The 23,473-nt window shown below is 37.2% G+C and overlaps 1 non-coding gene across 1 annotated transcript; it reads left to right on the forward strand.

Annotated features, from left to right (window-relative positions):
- The first annotated feature begins 22,098 nt into the window (after positions 1-22,098).
- Positions 22,099-22,205, forward strand: LOC128295925 (small nucleolar RNA R71). The gene has a single exon (XR_008286474.1). It is a non-coding gene; the product is annotated as a small nucleolar RNA R71 (small nucleolar RNA).
- The last annotated feature ends 1,268 nt before the right edge of the window (positions 22,206-23,473 follow it).

Below are 23,473 nucleotides of genomic sequence, written 5' to 3' on the forward strand. Positions count from 1 at the left end.
AACAACTCCTGCAGTTGAGCCTTAAGTTCTGCAAGCTCTTTCGGTACCATTCGGTAGGGAGAGATAGACACCGAAGCTGTACCTAGAAGGAGCTCAATCACAAATTCAACCTTTCAGTTCTGAGGCAATCCCGGTAACTCCTCAGGAAAAACATCTAAAAAATCCCTTACATTTCTGATATCTCTAATCGAAGAGTCCCCAGACAAATTTCACATCCACGAGCGCGGAGATCACATTAGACATATAATCTCGACGCTCTCGGATCACAACCACCTCATCATCCACCTCAGTTCTCAGAACGACCCTCTTAGTCACACAATCCAGACTAGCCCGGCGCTTGACCAACCAGTCCATTCCCAGAATTATATCAAATTCCCCAAACAGAAGCTCCATTAGATCTGCTAGGAAAACAGTTCCTTGCACCACTAAAGGTACATCCCTAAAGAGTTTACTAACCCGAACAGATTGCCTCAACGGACTCAACACAGTGACCTCACTCGTAGTGCACTCCACAAAAATCCCCAAAGTCTTAGATACATTACTAACTATGTACGAGTGAGTAGACCCTATGTCTATCAAAGCAAGGTAAGGTACATCAAAAATAAGGAACATACCGGTGATGATGTCAGGAGCATCTCTGTCCTCTTAGTGATGTGCAGCATAAAGCAAAGCAATCTGCCTCACCTTTGTTTGCCCAACATCTCGGTCTTGTGCTCTCTGCCCTCGGCCCAAACCATTACCACCCCTAGCCTGACCACGGCCCCTAGGTGGCTGCTGAACTACTCTTTGTGGCTGCGCGAATCCTGGTGTCAGAACTTGCACCTAATCAACCCTTAATGGGCACTCCTGAATACGGTGCTCTAAAGACCCACATCTCAAACAGGCCCCAATCTACCTCCAAAACTCGTCCGATTGGCACCTACCACAATCACTACATGGCTGTAGCCCAGTAGGAGCAATAGAAGAAATAGGGGCCCCCACTCTAACTGTCCCATCAAATCTACCCTTTTTTTAGGCCTCAGAACAAAATTAAAGGGATCTGAATCCCTCTTATTTTTACCTCTCTCCCTATCTCTATTCTTGCGCTAAGCACATTTAACATCTTCGGCGATCTTCGCCTTCTCTACTAGAACAAAAAACTCACGCACCCTCTGTGAAGCAATCAGAATCCTCAGGTTATCCCTTAGGTCATCCTCAAACCTAACACAACTCTTATACTCAGACGCCACCATACCTCAAGTGTAGTGGCTCAACTTCAAAAATTCAAGTTCATACTCAACCACAAATCGGTCACATTGAGTGAGGTTCAGAAACTTACGCCTGCGAGCATCAACGTAGCTGGCTCCTATATATTTACTCTGAAATGTAGTCTTAAAGAACTTCCAAGCCACGCAATCAGGCTGAGTGCCCTCCTTAACTGTCAACTGTTAACCATCACTGATACACTTCATCGCAAAGCAAGGAGATTGCACTCCTCAATTTTTGCTCAGGGGTACAATCCAGATCATCCATAATCCTCTTGGTGGCCTTCAAATAGTACTCAGCCATATTAGGCGCGACTCCTGTGACACCCCTAAACAACTCAGCTCCATTAGAATGGAGCCGCTCAGTTACTGACCCTTGGCCCCCAAATCTAGAATTGGGCCCAGCGAACCTCTCTAATATCCTTAGCATGGCTTAAGACAGTGCACCGTCCCTAGCCAATTGAATCTGAGACCCAGTCTCGTAGCAGGTGACACCGGTGTCTCACTAGTGTCCAGATTCAGCATGCTGCCCAGATATGAGGACTCAGCATGAGCCTCCAATGGCCTCTACCTCGGCCTCAGGTACCATGTCCTCGATTACCTTGTGCACTCATTGTCTAATTCAGGTTTATCTACATTAAGAGTTTTATGCATCAGTTCAATATTTATTAACAGATATTTTATGAAAAATTTATCAGAAGTTTAAGAGCTGTTTTCAAAAGTTTCAGTTTCCTAACTATCTCAGTACAGTCTTAATAAGTATTATCAGCAGTGTTTCAGAATAGTTTAACCAAGTACAGAAATACTTACAGGATCGGTGCCGGAGACTGGGTGTACCACAGTGTACCACATACTTACTTTACAATGTTAAAAATCTTTTGAAAACTACTTCTTTAAAACCAAATTTTGGAACCCAAAATTCATAGCTGAATTTTGCAACCTAGCTCTGATACCACTAAATGTAACACCCCAAATCTAGCCTAGACGTTATGGTGGAATCCGGAAGTGTCATATGAGAAGTGTTGAAGAGAAAACGTTGTTATTAAATTAAAAACCCATTTCCAGCTCACTTAGCCTTTTTCACTGTTATTAATTTCAAAGCTCTCTTCTTTTAAGTCATTTAGAGATAAAAACATATTGGTAGTGGAAGCTTATAAAACCGTTCAAGATTTAGGAAACATGCCTTTAGGTAAAACCGACAAAGTAAAAAATAGGTTAAAGCGAAAACCCAAAACCAAAACCAAACAGTTAAAAAGTCCATATAGTCCCAGAAATTACAACTTAAATGAAACCATAAAACAAAATCAACCAGTAGTAATGTGTGGTCACCATCAGCTCCTCTGCTGCACTGATCCGCCTAACTCTTTGGATTACCTATACAAATATAAACAAAAAAGAGTGAGTTTTATGTAAACTCAGTGTGTAACCCACAGAATTCAGCAAGCACCTAACAGATAATCAGAATCAGACAGATATAGATTCGAGCTAAAGCCCATCTCAGATACATGCACAGATATACAGATCAAAATCAGAATCAAAAATTAAATGTCCTACCCCTATCCTCTACACACCATCTCCGACCATCCCTACACACTATGTGGGGTTTAAAAATACCTATCCAGCCCTATACACCGCATTGTACCGATACGGAACATAAAAGATTAAGTGCAGCCAAGCTGCCAGAATATAGGTGATAAACACCTTTCAGAACACTTCCTCAATAAATATATATATATCATCCCAACCCCAATATCAGATACAGAATATTTAGTTTCATACATATAGATTAAGCATGCTCACATGCTTACATACAGATATAACATGCATATACTATCATGCTCAATATAAAATATCAGTCAAATAGATCATACAGTTTAGGGTTTCGTTAGCCCTTAACGACCCTACAGTAGGCCCACAGTCATTTGGGATGACGCATGCAACCTTAGGAAAAAATACAGATAAATGGGCCCACACACCCAGATTGGCTTTGCCTGTGTGGATCACACGGCCTGGCCTAGTTATCACACGCCCATGTAGCATGCCAGTGTGGCTCACACGCCCAATCTTGCCTAGCTCGTGTGGCTCACACGACCATATTCTGGCCATCACATGATTGTATCTTGCGCACGGCTAGACTTTCGTCTCTCACATGGCTGTGTCGTTACACACGGCTTACCACACGGCCGTGTGAAGTTGAGAATTTTTTTTTTACTTTCACCGAATCCTGTTTTTCTGTGTTTCAGGTACACATCTGATACTGTTTGCAGCAAAGACACTCTCGAGCCTCCAGAAACCTAAAATTGATCAATTAACCCCCAATTAATTGCTTGGAAATGAATTTAACCCAAACCACACCATAATGGATAACCAAAAAAATGACTAAAGCCCTTACTTTAGAATGCTTAACAACGATTCCGCACAATCAAAGCACTGATTTGGAACTTCCAGCCCCTTGACCTTCTCCTAAACATAAAACAAACCCCAATTAACTTAAGATTCATTAGCCAAAACAAAAAACACACTTATCAAACTTACTGGTAACGCCCAAGAACACCGATATAATGATTCACAGAACTTGATAACAAGTAAGAGATCAAAAAAAAAATAGCCAGCAAGAAAGGAAAGGGAAAATGACAAAGGGAGAATGAGAACGTCAAATTTTTTTTCTGTAGAGAATTTTGGAAAAGAAATATTTTCTCAAATTCCACTACCTACCTTATCATAACCACTCACTATTAGAATTCTAATTTCACCAAAACTCATAGGACCTCCCCACAACACATAGACTCCCTAACCACTCCAACCAGCAGGCCCATTCTGATATGGCTTTACAAATAACTTAATATAAGCCCACTGAGCAAGTATAAGGCTTAAGTCAGAAAAATACCAAAATGTACCAAAGTTAAGGCTTGATCTTGGGACCTCACACACACACTTAGAACACCTAACCACTAAAGTAGATACAGACTTGTGTTAAAACTATACAGAAATAGAAATAAATATTTCGAGGTGTTACACCCGTAAGCTTGTGGACATTGCCAATTTAATTTATTATATTTTTGTGTGATATTTTTACTCTAAACGATAACACATTTATAGACGATCAAGTTGCTGGCGTCATTGTCGGGGATTGCTACAGTAAAGTTTTTGTTAGATTGATTACCGTGAAATAATATTAACCAAAAGAAGAACAAGCTAGATAGTGTTCTAACTTTTTATTTAATTTATTTATTTTAGTGAGAAAAAAGATATTATTACAATTATTACTTTTACTTACCTTGTTGATTATCAGATTTAATCATGGATGTTGAGTTTTATAGGTCTGTGTATGAACAATCCAAATCGAGTAGGTTGTATGGAGCTTCGACAAACCTATAGAGTCATGATTACAAAGACAAGTAGTCCGATTATTCGGAAGAACTCTCACCCAAGCCAATTTAGGAGAAATTGAAAACGGGTGGACCAGTTAGAGGATTTACTTTGAAAGCAAATAGAAGTAGAGACTCTATTGGAGGAGGTCGTACATGATGTCTACAATTTCGATCCAAATGACCAATATATTACCAACAATCCTCCAAAATTAAATTTTCAAAGTCAACAAGAGTTTGGGATTGGAGACGAGAATAAATTGAATATACCAAAAGATGTTTCCGATCTAATTAGCATAGATGTAGATGTAGAAGTAGAAATAGAATTAACAACTAACTTTAAGCTACAATAGATTCTGAACAAAAGTGTAGACAAGCTGATACACTTTTTGGCCATAACCGAGAAGGTGCCAACCGAAGAAATCAATAAGTTTATCTCATTCTTGTGCAACAATGAAGATAAAACTTGGGCAACCAAAGATTTTCGTGACATGGATGGGAGGAAGCTTGAGATAATAATACCCTGGAAGACAATTTAGGGTTGGCTTAGATTTGACATCAAATGGCCCGTAATGTGGATACAATGCTGGTCAAAGATAATGTGATATCATTGGATTCGACCGAGGGTACTGGTTCAAATTTATCAACAGTGGAACAAACGACGAATCAAAGTCTCAAGGATCAACTGAAAGTTCTTTTATAGAGGTGATATGGATTGTCCCGATCTCAAAAAATAATTTTTTGTTTACAATTATTTTAATTTTAAATCCTTATTTTCCATATAAATATTTTAATTGTTGAATTTAATGTTTAATTAGGATATTTTCCATATAAATTTTGAGCAAAGAGGACGCCAAAAAATTTTGTGACGTCAGGATGAAGAGTGTCGTGATGTCTATGCGATTTTGAGATGAGAAATGAGTTAACGTCTCGAAGAGGCGATGACTATAAGAGGATCTCATCATGACAAGACCCTCCCAAAATGTCCCAAATAGTTTTCTACTTTCTTTCTATCGTTCTCCAGCCCAACGCTCCCAAATCTTTTGCTTATTTAGTGTTTCATTTTATTCTTAGCCATTAACCTTTCATTTTACATAAGATTAGGATCAAAACTCCCTTCGTTGAGTGAGGTGACAACATTCTGGCGAAGGAACAACAATAGTCGATAGGGACAACACTAGAAACTAATCCAATCACCCGTAACAAAGCCCAATGGTACTCGATCTTTCTTTTAATACTTTTAAAATTAGTGTTAGATTGATAGGTTAACGAATCAGGAAATATTTTTTTATATATTGTGTTCATTGATTGTTGAATACATTGAAATCAATTAAAATGTCGTCTTGAAAGCGAATGACATCACGACGATCTGTGAAACGCGATTTTCCAAATGACTTTAGAAAATTATTTGTCTACAACAAAGTGGCCAGGTGATTTGGAAACTTTGATAAATCGTTAATCCTCGAACGTGGCTTTGATTTTGCCACGTAATTGTTCCACGACCCAATAATCACAAGGATCGACCAATTATGGTGGAATACATTTTGCGGACAACCACCCAAACCAATGGTAATTTCGATCATTCAGGAATTTTACATGAATTTTTATAAAGCTCAAGACAACAAAGTCTTTCTAATTGCAATCGATGTTGTTCATAAAACACCTTGTTATACCCCCGATTTTTAAAAAAAATTAAATGAGGACGAGGTGGATTATGATGAGGTCATTATTCTTTTAATCAAGGGTCAAGGCCATTGGCTCCAAAAGCAGGTGATTTGGGAACCATTACGATTTCAGCAATCAATAATGACCCCGGAGGAAAAAATGTGGATATATTTTATTTATGCAATTTTTTTCCTACACAAACATGCCACAAAAGTTACCCATGATCGTACTCTCTTGTTGTATTCTATTTTGCAGGGATGACAGATTAATGTGAGGGACTAGATCCTCTACACTATGAGACAGTGTGTTGGAGGCCACATACGAGGAATTTCGTACCCATACTTAATTATGGAGATGTGCAAGAAGGCCGGAGTGGAGATGGACTAAGAAGAACCGACCTCCCCACTGAAGGGTATATTAAATGATGTTCTGCAATCAGTGTGTCGATCGGGTGGGGTAGCGAAACAAGCAAGTGGCGGCATATCGGGAGTATACACGAGATCATGGGTTGCTATAGTCCATGACAGAACCCCAACCTGTACCACCAAGGTACGACAAAAAGGGTGACATCAACTTCAATAGTGCAGATGATTGATGAAATGACTCAACAGATAGATGCATACCTTAAGTACAACACTTCGTAGATATAACAACCCAGTTTAGACCCTAGTCAGAACAGTGGTTTCAAGACCACAAATCTGAGTCAAAAAAATATTTTAATATTATTTTCTGTTCTTATAATATGTGAATTATTATGAGTGAAAATTTCATATAAAAATTTGATCGTTTGTATGTTTAATTTAGAAAAAAGTACCTAATTGTAAAAAATGCAAAATTAGCATGCTATTTGTTAAAAGTGCTTAAATATTATGTCTTATTAAATGAAAGGTCCTTATGTTGTAATTAGACCATAAGATTAATGCATGGACAAAGTTGGATATGAATTAGTGGTTTATTAATGTTATAATGCAAGGGTATAATGGTAAACTAGTTATTAATGATGAATAATAAAATAAGAAATGAAATTAGTGCTTCAGTTATCTTTGTTTTGCCAAAATTAAAGAAGAAAATATAGGGTTTATGTGTTTGAAACATTCGTCCAACATCTAGCTTGATTAAAGGTTCATTTTGACTCACTTTTTAGTTATTTCTACGTTTTTGTGATCATTGCTTTGTGTTTTATCAAGCCCATGCCTTAATTCATGAAATTGATTTTGATTTTGAGATTTTTCATGGATGGATTCATGTGTTTTATGAAGTTTACTGATGAATTATGAAAGCTTGGTGCTTGATATACATGTTGTATAAAGTGATTTTTTAGTAAAAATGCATATTTTGGACTAATTTGTGAAAATGTGAAATTGAAGGGCTAAAATGTGAAATAAATGCAATATGAGGGCTTACATGAACTAAGGGAAAATTCAGCTAAGCATGTGTATATAGAAATTTTGTGCATTTTGTGATTTCATGAAATACAGACTAAAATGTTAAAATGTGAAAATGTGAGGGCTAATTTGTAAAATGCCCTAAATATGTGTATATGGATTGAATTTGAATGAATGTGAGATTGAATAAGTCAAATTTGAATTTATATAGATCAATAAAGGAGAAATTCAGACCTAGATCGAGGTAAAAACAAAGTGCTTGATTGATCGACTAATATCGTCGTTTTTACGTCTGAGGTAAGTTCGTTTATAATACATATTGTTTAAATAATGGTTATATGTGATGAAATGAATGGAAATATGATTGTGAAGTTGGAGTATGTGAAATTTGGATTGAATATAAGGCACTAAGTGTGCGAAAAATGAAATAGCTACGGCTACCAAAAATGGCACTGAGTGTGCGGGATTATAACAACGTTGGCTAACTAAATGGCATTATGTGTGCGATACTGATATAAATTTGGTTTAATATAATATCACTAAGTGTGCAATATTATTATTGCTTTAGCTAATTAAATGGCACTAAGTGTGCGGGTTCATTGAACGTTTAAGAATGATCGAATGAATTAGTGCATCGAGCATTGATGTAATAAATGTGATAGATAAAAACGTGATGGTACAGGTATGTACGGAACCTATATGATTGATGATATTAAGTACAAGTAGATGAAAAATTATATAAATGAATGATGAAATGAGTTGGATTGAATAGCATTATTAATGCTTATTATAAGCTTAATGATGTGGTATGAAAGTAAGATATATTCTTGAATAATAATGAGTAATATGATGAGCTATATTAAGTGTTAGTTAATTGATTGAATTATATTTGATTGATGAGTTAAATGTGTTATATCATGAACTTACTAAGCTTTAAAGCTTACTGTGTGAAATGTTCTCTGTTTTACAGTGTTATAAAGTTAGCTCGGATTCAGGATTTTTCAGTGACTCAATCTCACTATTAGACATCTATTCTGGTACCATTTTGAGAGTTGTATATATGGTATATGGCATGTATAGGATAGTGTTGTCTTGGTATGTTTTGTGTTGTGAATATTAGCCATGAAATTTGGCTTGTTAATATTGTTATATATATGGCCTATAAGTTGGTCTAAATGATGTGTTGGATAAGTAATTTATGTGATGTTTATAATGCTTATGTAATGATTTATTATGGGATATTGAAGTAGTGAATTTATGCATTTGGAACTTTGGTAAGTTGTGATGGTGTTGGCATATTGAATTGGTTGATATTATATAGCTTGATATGTGATTGAATTGGCATGTTTTGGTTGCCTTTAAATGTATGCAAATGATGCAAAAATGTTGTGGTTTTTGTGTGCTTAACATTGGTGGGAAATGTGGCTTAAACCAAGCCTAACTTCGCCCTACACGGTTGAACACACGGGCATGTGCCTCGACCATGTGTTTGATGTAATTTAGTTAAGTCAGTTTCGAGCATGGGCTAGACACATGGGCATGTGGTCAGCCGTGTGGCCAAGTCAGTAACCTCCCTCAATTTCACACGGCCTGGCACACGGGCGTGTCTTGTGGCCGTGTGGTAAAGTTAGTATGTATGCCCTATTTTTCCACGGCCTAGACACACGGGCGTGTCTAATGCCGTGTGAGGCACACGGCCTGTTCACACGGACATTTGACCCTATAATTAAAGAAAATTTTCTATGTTTCTTAAAATTTGTAAATGTTATCGGTTTATTCCCGAACCTTTTTAAAACATGTTTTAAGGTCTCGTAAACTATAAAAGGGACAATGTGTTTATGAATGAATGAGCTATGATAATATATGTGATTAGTGCATGGAATTTGTTTGTGAATGAGGTGATATGGTTGGTACTGCCTCGTAACCTTATTCTGACGGCGGAAACGGGTAATGGGTGTTACAGTAGAACTATGAATACGGGAAGGTGATGAGCCATCTAACCTAGCAATTCAACATACAGTCATTTCGAGGCCCGCAACCTCCACTATTTTGGACAGCCCCATCCAGCACCACTCAACCTGCAAAAGCTGGACCATCCGCTGTTTGAGGAAAATAGCCATGAATCATCTCGGAAGAGGGTGGCGGCACAGAAGAGTTCAATGCTGACGAATCTACCGACAATTGAGGGATATATAAATTGTGCATTTTTTGTTTCTATGTAGGAACCCAACAAGTTATGAAGCACTACAAATTCAATCTAAAACCGGAAGGAAGAGTTAGTCCCACCAATCGCAATGGAACTTTAATGCTAATCGGGTAACCTCTATACTTTACATTTCATTGCACATTAGGGACAATGTGTCGATTAAAGTGTGACGGCTAACATAGATAATTTTTAAAATTTTTGTTATTTCATTTTGTTTTTATAGGTTTTTAGTCGTTTTCAGAATTTTATTTTGTGTGTTTTGTTTGTTGATCGCCTCCGGACGTAACAATTCCTAGAGTAAGAATCCTTCACAAAAGATATAAAATAAAGCTATTTCTGCAAGCATACGGAGCATTACCGAGTTACAATACATTTACACATACTTTTAGCATACATTTTCACAATTCAAGTATTCATCATTCAATTTATCCCTTATACGAGCCTACGAGGCCCTAAACATGCATTGGGAGTGGTTCAGGATTAAACCAAAAACCCAAGAAACTTTAACGAAACTTTGAAAATTTTTCTCAAAACAAGGGACACACGCCCGTATGGCTAGGTCATGTATCTCACACGGCCACCAGACATGCCCATGTCACAGGCCATGTGGACATTCAGAATGAAAGCACATGGCCGTGTCCCAGCCCGTGTCTGACCCCATCTAACTCTCTGACTTGGGTCACACGGCCAACACATATGCTCGTGTGCTTAGACGGTGTTCCTTAATAGTGGCCACACACGCCTGTGTGCTAGGCCATGTGCTAGGCCGTGCCAATCCTGTAGGGTATACTAACTTATGCCACACGGGAAAGTCACACGCCTGTGTGTGAGGCCTTGTGGAACATACTGACTTGGTTTCAAAATCAAAACTAAGGGACACACGGCCGTGTAACAAGACCATCTGTCACACACGGCTGAGACACATGCCCGTGTGGAGAAAAATAGGCTATTTACCAAGCCGATTTTGCCACCAAAATTTCATATACCTACATAACTCAAATGGTATCATTTCAAAACACAAATATGCAGCCAAAAGTCATCAACCAATATACAAATCATACTATATCTACTTCTACCATTTCAATACTCATCTTACTTTAATAAACATAGCTTACCTATATATATCATGTACCATAATTATCCAATTCATCATCCAACATCAATCCACAACAAACATATCTCAACTAAGTAAATACCTCAAACCATAATAAACATTTGAGTACCATAATTCAACATCCACCATATCATATAGCAATATTTATAACAAACTATATAACGTTTATAAGTTACTTCTAAAGGTCAAAATACATTTCCATCAAACATGCCAAAATGACCAAAGCCTATACATGCCATATACCATATATACAAACTTCAAAAGTACCAAAATAGATGTTCGATAGTGCGATGAAGTCTCTGACAATCCTTGAATCTGAACTAGCTTTATAAGACTATAAAACATGGAAAGGTAAACAAAGTAAGCTATGAAGCTTAGTATATTCGTATGTAAATATGAAATAATCTTTTCATTCATTAAGATTTCTAAGTAGATAACATAAATTGTATTAAAACATCAATCACCAAGTTAACATAAAGTTTAACCACATATTTAAGCATAGGTTCTCGGCTTTCTTTTAATTCGTTACATAAACATTTTTTTTAAATACCTGTATCGATACGTAACTATTTATCATCAATTCACTTAACAAATAACTCTAGTTTTATAAATGCTTACGGTACGTGCACGTCGATTTTTCGATGCCATAGTCCAATTATGGTCTTACACATACGTTGCCATGGCCCTGCTGTGGTCTTACATTTACTTGCCATAACCCAGTTATGGTCTTATTTTCTGATTTGCCATAGCCTTGCTATGGTATTATTCAACAACTCGTCTACTTAAACCGTACATGTAACACCCCTTACCCGTTTCCGACACCGAAATAGGGTACGAGGCATTATCGAACTAAAACATAAATAATCACACAAAATCAGACCATAAAATTCCGTTCAACTTTAAAGCCATCAACATTCAATCATAGTTCCCTATTATAGGCCTACGAGGCCCAAAATATACATCAGGAGTGGTTTGGGACTAAACTGAGAACTTTGAGGAATTTTGGGAAAACTTAGAAATTTTTTCATGAAACAAGGTCACACACCCATGTCCTCAGGCCGTGTAACTCTCTGTTTATGATGTCAGCAAACAAAATGAACCACATGGCCAGGCCACACGCCCGTGTGCTAGGCTGTGTGACGAATTAAATTCTCACGAATTAAGTGTAGACTTCACACACCCTGGACACATGCCTATGTCTCCAGGTCGTGTCCTTCACATGGTTGAGACACACGGTCGTGTCTCTGCCCGTGTGACCAATACTTAAGCTATCTTCAAAGCCTTTTGTTACCCTTAATCCCAACCATACTTATACACAAAAAAGGCATCTAACATAGCATCAATTTAAGGATTAAACATCCTTATTTAAGGCACAATTATAGCATTTACATGCCATCATCCATGTGTTCCATATACTCATATTATACCACATCTAAACAAACCAATTCACATTCATTTAGCCTTGTCATTTTGATGACTACTTTTACCTTTATACCATGATTATCAACTTACCAAGTAATCTCAACTTAATCATCAAGCATTCTTATTCAAGGCATTATTATCTTATTACCATATTACACCTTAATTCCATGGCTATGACCACTTCGATTGGTAATAGTGCATTCATCAAGCACTTATGTCATAGCACTAATCATTCATGACAACATGCAGAATCACATCACATCCTAAAGTAGTAGCACATAACATGGGTAGATAGACTTACAAACCATAATCATTATGAGCCACATCTTATGAGCATATACAAATAGATCAATATCATCCAATACAGTTGACCAAATCATAAGAACACATATCATAATAACTAAGTCCCTATACATGCCACTCACTCGGAAACACTTAAAATATATCAATACCCTCTATTGATAGCTTAATAGTGTGATGGTGCCTCCGATGATCTCTAACCCCGAGCTGACTGACAACACTGAAAGAAATGGAACGAGGGAGTAAGTTTTAAACCTTAGTAAGCTCGTATGAAAATAATAAGCATTTCATGTCTTTCCTTTACTTAGATCAATAATGTCAACATAACATAACATAAATCACAAGTATTTCATGGATATACCTACATACTTTCCATTCACAGCCCTTACCACACATGTTGTAACTTATGAACACTTAATTTATATATTACTTCATACTCATCACTCGTTCAAACATATTTCACCACAAGATCAAGCATCTTAAACATATTGTAAGTCATATCATTAGCATAGTGTACAATAAAGTCTTATAATCATGATTCATTCACTTACATCTCATCAAGATCTTATAATCATAACTTTCTAATGTACAACATTGCCACATGTTCATCACATTTTAAGCTCATTGCTCATGAGTTTTGAGTACGTACCTGTGCTATCTCACATCATATTCACTTACTTTCTCATCTTTGACATATTCAATAAGATTACTCATTGAGCTTCTCTTTGGACTACTCGTTGAAAACTCAGAATACTATTGGATACATCAGAAGTTTGCACCTAAGTGCTTCATATGTAGCCAATGCTACTTCATATCTTTGATCACATGTTGCTCGTTTATGAGCTATTCATGAGTCTGTTCATGCAGGCTGTCAAGTATCAACAACACATGCCGGAATACCTCGCCATCAATGAGATATATGAGACCAGTACCCAGACGCCAAAACATGTGTCACATATATCACGAACTCATACCACAACTCAATGAGTTCAGATCACATAGTTCCTAGTAACATGTCACTTGTATCCTAAACTATTCCTAAGGTTCAAACAGGATTTCCTTAATTGCACGTCTTCGTTGAACCTGTCCAGAGGACCAACCATATAACTCATGATAATGATTAATCACATATTTCTTCATATTGATAATAATAAAGATAATCACATTTAAACATGAAATTACAGCTCATCACAATGTCATTAAGTATCATTGACATATTTTAGATCACTTCATATGCATAACATACAATATAATTTCATAGGGGATGTCATCATCACATACCTAGCATCAATAACCTTTAACTCCACTTAATCGAATTAACATACCAAATTAGATTCAATCACAAAAAATGATAACATTATCGTAAGTACTTGCTTGTCGAGTTCTCGTCGTGTACATCCATACAAAAAATCATTCAATTTATGAAATAATAGTATAATATTACAATTCAAGCATAACGTTGCATTATTATTATCACACGAATTTACCTCGAATGCGAATACGACTATTTATTCCGATTTAGTCCATACTCTCGATCTTTCCAAATCTAAGCCTAATTCTCTTTCTCTTGATCTAACATATCAAGTATAATTTATTTAACAATCACATCGATCAAATTGGTCCAAAAATCATACTTTGGAAAATTTATATTTTTGCCCCTAAATTTTTACATATTTACACTTTAGTCCCTAGACTTGTAAAATGAAATGCATGCATTTTCTTGATTACCCAAGCCTAGCCGATTTATTTTCCTTCTCATAGCAACCCATATTTTTCTTTATTTCACATTTCTACTACCCACTTTTACATATTTTACAATTTGGTCATTTTTAGGTGTTTTTATGCAAAATCACTTAGTAAAAAAGACGTTAAACACGTATCAAACTTTTTCATATTCTTCCATTAAACATCAAAACACAAGCATGTCATGCATGGGTCAAATTTTAAATATGAACCCTAATCGCTTGATTTCGTGATAGGTTTTAAAGATTTATAATTACTCATTCTTGAACTAACTATTATTGCGATGTAGGTAAGTGTACCTATCGAACAGTAGTATAGTTTTAGCAAGACCGAATTGTCGAATCCAAAGGAACTAAAAGTACTAGTAATGACTATCTTTTTATTATCTAGCCTAAGAATAAAGAGGTTTTGTTTTAATTAACTAATTATCTAAACTAAGAACTCACAAAGAAAAGAATTGGGGAATTACTTTTGGGGAAAATCGATTGACTTAAGACAATACCTAAGGAAAAATCCACCTAGACTTTACTTGTTATTCTGGCTCCGAATTGGACGATTTATTCATTCAACTTGTTCCGTAGACATCCCTAAGTTATGTTATTATCCCTATTCAAGATTAATAACGTCTAATCCCTAGATTGAATAACTGAGACTTTTCTCTAATTAACACTCTAGGGTTGCATTAACTCGATCTATGGATCCCCTTATTAGGTTTCACCCTAATCCGGCAAAATCTTGTCACCTTATGTCTAGGCGCGCAATCAACTCCGCTTAATTATGAAAATGTACTCTTAGACAGGGTCTATTCCTCCTCTGAATAAGAGCTTGTCTTGAATCAGTATCCGGGATATCAAAACAAGAATTAAGAACACATAATTAAGAACAAGTTAAATATTTATCATACGATTCAGAAAATAATAACAAGATTCGTCTTAGGTTTCATTCCCCTTAGGTATTTAGGGGTTTTAGTTCATAACTAAATAAGAAAACATCTTAGAAGAATAAAGAATACAAAACATAAAGAAAACCCAAAACTCCTGAAGGGAAATTGAGGAGAGATCTTCAGTCTTGATAATGAATCCGGCTTCTGAGATGGATCAATCGTCTTTCTTGGAGTAATTCCTTACTCCCTATTCTCCGTCTCCCTTTTCTTCCTTCTCTAGGGTGTATTTATAGGCTTTGGAATGCCTAAAAGCCCTCAAAATTAGCCTTTTTTGAATTGGACTCAACTTGGGCTCGGTAGGGACGTGCCCGTGTGACACGCCCATGTGCGATTACTTCAGGCCGTGCTCAAGCCTGCCAAATTGACACGGCCGTGTGGTTTACCCGTGTGAAGAGGTCCAGGCCGTGTTGATTTTGTACTTTGGCCCATTTTCTCCATTTTTGGCTCGTTTCTTGTTCCTTTCGCTCTTCTATGCTCTCCTAAGTGTAAAACATGAAATTAAAGCATTAGGAGCATCGAATTCACTAATTCCAATGGAAAATCATCCATAAAATGCGTTAAACATGGGGTAAAAATATGTATAAATTACGGTTTATCAATTACCCCCACACTTAAGCATTTGCTTGTCCTTAATAAAAATTCTCAACTCATAATCAAAATAAATTCTTCTCAACTTATAATTTCTATCGATAATATCTCATGATAATCCATAGGTAATCATACATTGAGAATTCAACTAAAAGAACATAAAAGTTTCAAACATTCCAAGTTGAGTATTTAATCATGCAAACATAGGAGTCTCTCCTCATTTAAGTAATTACGTTTGATTCAGAATATCACAGAGTTTCACATCCTCACTACAGATTCACTCAAATCACTCGAGGTGTTTAAGGACAATAAATGAAGCACTCAATAGTCAATAATGAAAAGTCATTACCATAGGCTTGCATGAAAATCAAATCTCCACCATTATAATTTAAGATGATACATTAATCAAAAAGGTCTTTAAAGGGTTGTAATGAGGTTTGGTTAGGGGGTGTGGTCACAAGCTGAAACAAAGGGTTAAAATCGAGATTGAATTGAAAAATTACCTAACTAGAAAAAGAGTTAATCATCACTTGCGTACAACAGAGCTTCTTCTCAGACTAAGGAATTTAACTTCTGAAGCTTACAAACAGGAGATCACTACTAATATGTATACATGTTTTTTTTTTAAGAACAAGTTAAATAACATAGACTAACTATTAAGAACAAAACATAGCTAAGCAATCCATTCAACTCAAGTCTCGACAAAAATAGGGATTAATTTAGGGGATTTCAACAATAATGGGTTAAGGGTTAATATTAAGGGTAATACAAAGAATGGTTTGTTAGGCTCAAGGGGGTTTACTAGGGGTTAATCGTGGAGGTAGGCTTTTCATGGCATGAGTGGGTTAATCCTAAGTGCCTTAATCATTTTGACATATCAAATCAAATGGTGTGGTCTCGACATGCATAATCAAGCAAGTTCTAGAATAACAGTTCAATACTGACGCACTCAAAGCAGTAATAAAAGTGAGCATGAAAGAATTAATAGATGCTCAAAAGGCTCAAAAATCTCACAAAAATTATGGCTTTTTTTTGGTAAAAACTTGTGAATTCTAATTCAAAGTAATACCTAAACTTTGGGGAAACAGCCTAAGATTTTGAATTCTTAAAAATCAACTCATCATGCTTGATTCTCTAATGTCTTAAAGTTTAAACAATCAATGCATAATTGCCCATGTTTTAATTCAATATATATCAATCAAAATCATAAATTAATTAAAATTTATCCTAAATATGTTTGAAAGCTTTTCAAGAGAACAAGGCAATGATTTAGGGATTTTTCTGATAATGAAATAAATACCCCCCACACTTAAGATGTACATTGTCCTCAATGTACAAAGATAGATATTAGAGTATAAAAATAAGATGGTAAGAGAAGTGAAACTTCCTGTATAATGAATTCCTCGAACTAGAGTTCTGGAGAGGAATCGGTTCGAGAGTGGAGGAGGATACTCTGGAGGTCGTAAAGGTTCATTAGGCCATAAGTCATGTGCCAAAAGGATATTATCTCTAGTGGTAGCTATGGTCATGGGCAAGCAGGACATGGCAGTCATGGAGAACCTTTCCCGATGGAGTTTTAGTTCCTATGTGATGTTGAGCTTAAGAGCTCTATATAACTGTGATAAAATCAGGAACTTTTTAGAGGATATTAGGAAGAATAATTACTCATAAAGAAAAATCGAAATTGATAATTAAAAATAAAATTCTAAAATCTAATAAAAATAAAATTAAAAATAAAAAGTAGTTTTAATAAAAATTAAAAACATAAAATAATAAATAAATGTTTTTAAACATCTTCATCACTGGATGGTTCGCGAGGTGGGACTGGCGATGAGATGTAGAGGTGCTGACAAATCTACTGTAGAGTAGCATCAATGTCATCAAATCATTGAAAACACTGTTGCTCGAATCAAATGAGGCGCTCAGAGATGTCAACGTATGAAGCTGCCGCATGAACTGGACGAGAGGGTGGTGGTGGTTGAGTCGGTGGGTCCTCGTGCTGTAGGGGGACATCATCAGAAATGTCCTCGTAGGCCTCCTCCTTAGTAGATTGGGCGAGACGATACTGGGGAGGGTAGGTTCCTCGGCACCTCTGGATCATCCTCATGCTAAGCATGCTCAAGATGCCTTGTGAAGACATCTAGCCGATGAGGGTGAGGTATGATTCTTGGGCTGCAGTGTTGAGGAGCCCGAATTGTCGCGCCAGTCGAGTCACGTAGGGGCCGATGGAGATGACCTCCTTCTTATGTCGCTCCGTCTGGTGCTAAATGGCGAGGGCGATGAAATAGGCAAGGTCGATGACGTGCCTATGCGACATGCACCATTAGAAGTAGACATTGTGGGTGTTGACGATGACAATGCTCTTTCACCTTCCTGTAATCGTATTAGCTAAAACAGCATGTAGGTACCTCAGGGATGGTGGGAGAACTGATGCCTTGGAGAGGCTAGGATTGTAGGAGGCTGTGCCAAGGGCCAAAGTGTACCAGCACTTCGAGGGAGAAAAGTGTATGTGGCGAGTGAGAGCATGTAGTTCATTTTCCTCCTTGAACTCCTCCGTATATAAGCCTAGTGCAGCACCAAACTCTAGGATGCTTAGCTGGAGGATTAATCCGCCTAGGCAAAATTGAACCATGCCGGGATCATCGTAGTTCATCATTACGGTCTAAAGATAGAACGTTGAGCATAGTTTCATCGTGAGCTCAAGGTATGTTGGCTCGATAATCCCAAAGAATAGCTCCCAAGGGTCAGCGGTTAGGAGGGCTCAAATCGAATCAGCCAACTGAACTTGTTCTACAGCAGCCCAGTCGATGCAGCGACCCGCAATTAAAGGTTGGGCCTGAAGTATTTGGAACAGTTCTTCCTGGCGCCCTCAGGGCAACTGTAGGAGAGGGTGACGAATTTTTGCGGTTGGACCCGCAGAAGAGGACGCTCCTTTCCTCTTCTTTGAAGCAGGTATGGTAGTTTTCTTTCCTCATGAAGACGACATTAAAAGCATGTAATATAAAGAATAATAATAATAGGTAAACGAATTCGAAGAAGTAAAAGGCATGAATTTGGAACTAACTATTTCAGCCAAGACTATGAAGCAAACTCAACCACAATAACAATGAGAATGAGAATAGAAATGTAATGGGTATGAGGTTTTTCTAATATCAATTTAACATAGAAATGTATAATAACTAACCTAGGAATGCAAATTAAATGATAGACATTGGCATGGTAAACGTATGAGAATAAGCATAGTAATGTCATAGGTATGAGGTGTTTCTAATAACTTTATTTAACACGACATGTATGATAACTAACCTAAGAATGAAAATTAAATGATAGAAAAATGAAAAATAGTTCAAAAGATATGAAGATTATGTTGATAATAAGCATTAGAAATAAGTAAAATAGAAGTGAAAGGAGTAAACAAACACTAAGGGAAAGAGATTGAGCATCAAAAATGAAATGGGAAGCGCCACATGAGCGTGGGAGGGAGGCCATGTGGAGTTGCAGCGGCTAGGGTTAGGGTTTTTGAATGGGGAAAAAAGTGAATAGTGCAAGGTATTTATAGATTTTGGGCCACACGGCTAAGGCACAAGCCTGTGTTCCCCAAATTTTGCCCCTGTGTTTTGCGTTTTTCCTATTTGGATGAGTCTAAAATTCGTCCCACACCCATGTACCTCGAGCATGTCGGTTCACATGGCTGTATCTCATGATCGTGTCTAGCTTCGTTCACCTCTTCCACGCCCGTGTGTGCAAGCCCCACGCCCGTGTCAATCTAACAAGTTCGACCACGGGTGTTAGACACGGGCATGTCACACGCCCGTGCTGTTTTAACAGGTTCAACCATGGGTCTTCCACACGGGCGTGTCGCATGCCAGTGTTGTTTTGGCAGGCTTGACCACGGCCATGTCACACAGCCGTGGCATTTTATCGTATCCTACGTTGGGGAAATCCTTACCCTATTTTCACACGGCCATAAGCACGTCCGTGTGCCTGGCCGTGTCTCTATGGAAAACTTATATTAAAGAGCTCTGTTAGTAAGTTAGATATTGAAGACTAAATTTTGGAAGAAGTTAATACAGTTAGTGCTCGGGTTGCCTCCCAAGAAGCACTTATTTATAGTCTAAGCTCGACTTACCTCTCCGTTGTATGATCATGGTGGTTCGAGGAGTTTATACTCCTCATTCCTACTATCAATCTGAAAATAAGGTTTTAAATGGGTATTTTTTACCTTAAAAGTGCCGAACTTTGGATGACTCATCTCCACTGTACCGAATGGAAAAATACTGAGTAGCGTAAGAGGGATTTCCTTATTCAGTGTAGCAGTGACAATGTGAGGATCTCCGGCATCTAATAAGACTTTATCACCAACCTTAAGTGGATTTGGAGAGGTATCGGGCTCATTCTAGCATAGTTTCGGTTTATCATGTGTTTTTGGTTTATGTGCTCGCCATTCATCTAGCTCCTCTATTTGTAGCATTCGTTCTTCATGAATAGAACCTCTACTATTGTTTGAGAGTGGCTCATGTACTTCCTTCAGACTTAGCTCCTACAATGTAGGTTGTATCATGTGGTCAATTTTAATAGAATGGTTTAGACGATCACCTTCAATTTTCGATGTGTTGTCAGAATTGCGAGCTTGAAGGGTGAGTGTTTCGTCTTCTACGCGAACCGTGAGCTCACCTATGCCAACATCAATAATTGTTTTAGCAGTTGCTAAAAAGGGCCTTCCTAGGATTAAAGGAGTACTGCTATCCTCCTCTATGTCTAAAACAATAAAGCCAACGGGAAATATAAATTTATCAATTTTGACTAGCACATCTTCAATAATACCCCTAGGAAATCTTATAGTTTTATCTGCTAATTGAATGCTCATCCTAGTCTGTTTGGGTTTCTCGAGACCTAGTTGCTTGAACATTTTAAAAGGTATGACGTTGATACTAGCCCCTAAATCAGCTAATGCAATATTAACATCTAAACTACCAATTAAGTAAGGAATCGTAAAACTCCCTGGATCTTTTAGTTTGTGCGGTAGCTTATTTTTTTAGAATAGCTGAGCACACTACGTTTAACTCCACATGTGACGCCTCGTCCAACTTCCGCTTATTTGCTAAAATCTCTTTTAAGAATTTCATTGCGTTTGGCATCTGCGATAGAGCTTCAATAAACAGTAAGTTAATATGTAATTTTTTAAAGAGTTTAAGGAATTTACCAAATTGTTCATCTGAGTGGTCTTTCCTTGTCGCGTTGGGGTATGGTATACGAGGTTTATATTCGACATTTACTGATTTATTTTTATTTTGATCTACCTCACCATGACCTTTTCTTACCATAGTTTCTTGCCGCGGTTCTGGTTCAGGTTCGACAAATCCTTCTTCATTTTGAATATTAATCGCGTTGAGCTATTCCCTTGGGTTGGGTTCAGTATTACTTGGCAAACTACGTTGTGGTCGTTCGGAGATTAGTTTGGAAAGCTGGCCTATCTGAGTTCCAAGCTCTTGGATTGACGCTTGTTTATTCTTAGGTGTTGTCTTGGTGTTCTGGAAACGAGTTTCTGACACCGATATAAACTCTAAGAGCATCTCTTCCAGGTTCGGCTTCTTTTCCTGTTGGTAGGGTGGTTGCTGAAAACCCGGAGGATGTTGTGGTCTTTGATTTCCTTGGCCTCCCCACGAAAAATTGGGATGGTTCCTCCAACCTGCATTGTAAGTGTTACTAAATGGATTGTTTTGAGGTCGAGGATTATTACCCATGTAGTTTAGTTGCTCATTATCCATGTTATGGGCATAAGGTTGATATTCCGGATGGCTTGTTCCACCGCTACTTGCTTCGCACTGCATTACTAGGTGAACCTATGAAGAATTAAGAAAACTATCAATCTTTTTATTCAAGAGTTCTACCTGATTTGACAGCATGGTGACTGAATCAACGTTATAAACACTGACTATTTTCATTGGCTTTGTCCTTATGACTTGCCACTAATAGTTATTCAGTGACATCTCCTCAATAAACTCATAGGCATCTTCAGGTGTTTTATTATTGATGGTTCCACCAGCAGCTGCGTCAACCATTTGCCGAGTCGAAGGATTCAGGCCATTGTGGAATGTTTGAACTTGGAGCCAAAGCGGTAACCCATGGTGAGGGCACCTTCTCAGTAAGTCCTTGTATCTCTCTCATGCATCGTAGAGGGTTTCTAAATCCATCTTCACAAAAGAAGAGATATCATTACCTAATTTAGTCATTTTAGCCGGTGAAAAATATTTTAGTAAGAATTTTTTCGGTCATTTGTTCCCAAGTAGTAATTAACCCTCGTGGTAACGAGTTCAACCACTGTTTAGTTTGTTCCTTAATGAAAAAAGGAATAACCGAAGACGAATGGCATCATCAGAAACGCCAATGATTTTAAATGTATCACAAAATTCTAGATAGTTTACTAAGTGAGCGTTGGGATCTTCATCCTGCAAACCATCAAACTGAACAAATTGTTATATCATTTGAATAGTGTTAGCTTTTAATTCAAAAGTATTTGCAGCTACAACATGTCTAACTATGCTAGATTCAGTTCCTGTTAAAGAAGGTTTAGCATAATCATACATAGTGCATGGAGCAGGATTTTCATTAGCCACAATTGCAGAAGGTAGCTGATTGTATTGGTTTTCAGCCATCTCTTCGATTGGGGGTTGAGTATTTTCTTCTTGCTCGTTCTCTGTGAAACTCTAGGGTTGATTTCTGCGAACTGTACGATCAATTTCTTCGTTAAAAAGTAATGGTCCTGACGGGTTTCTTCTAGTCATAAACTATAAAAACCTGCCAAGAGAAAGAAAAAGTAAGTTAATAAATAATAATAATAAAATTAAATTAAATTGCAAGAAAAATAAATGGCTAAAGTAATAAAAATTGAGCATTCTTAATATTTCAGTTCCCCGGAAACAGCGCCAAAAACTTGATCACATGATTTTGTGATAGGTTTTAAAGATTTATAATTACTCGTTCTTGAACTAACTATTATTGCGATGTAGGCAAGTGTACCTATCGAACAGTAGTATAGTTTTAGCAAGACCGAATTGTCGAACCCAAAGGAACTAAAAGTACTAGTAATGACTATCTTTTTATTATCTAGCCTAAGAATAAAGAGGTTTTGTTTTAATTTACTAATTATCTAAACTAAAAACTCACAAAGAAAAGAATTGGGGAATTGCTTTTAGGGAAAATCGATTGACTTAAGACAATACCTAAGGAAAAATCCACCTAGACTTTACTTGTTATTTTGGCTCTTAATCGGACGATTTATTCATTCAATTTGTTCCGTAGAGATCCCTAAGTTATGTTATTATCCCTATTCAAGACTAATAACGTCTAATCCCTAGATTGAATAACCGAGACTTTTCTCTAATTAACACTCTAGGGTTGCATTAACTCGATCTATGGATCCCCTTATTAGGTTTCACCCTAATCCAGAAAAATCTTGTCACCCTATGTCTAGGCGCGCAATCAACTCCGCCTA

The sequence above is a fragment of the Gossypium arboreum genome, chromosome 7, assembly GCF_025698485.1.
Source record: "Gossypium arboreum isolate Shixiya-1 chromosome 7, ASM2569848v2, whole genome shotgun sequence".
Taxonomy (NCBI): Eukaryota; Viridiplantae; Streptophyta; class Magnoliopsida; order Malvales; family Malvaceae; genus Gossypium; species Gossypium arboreum.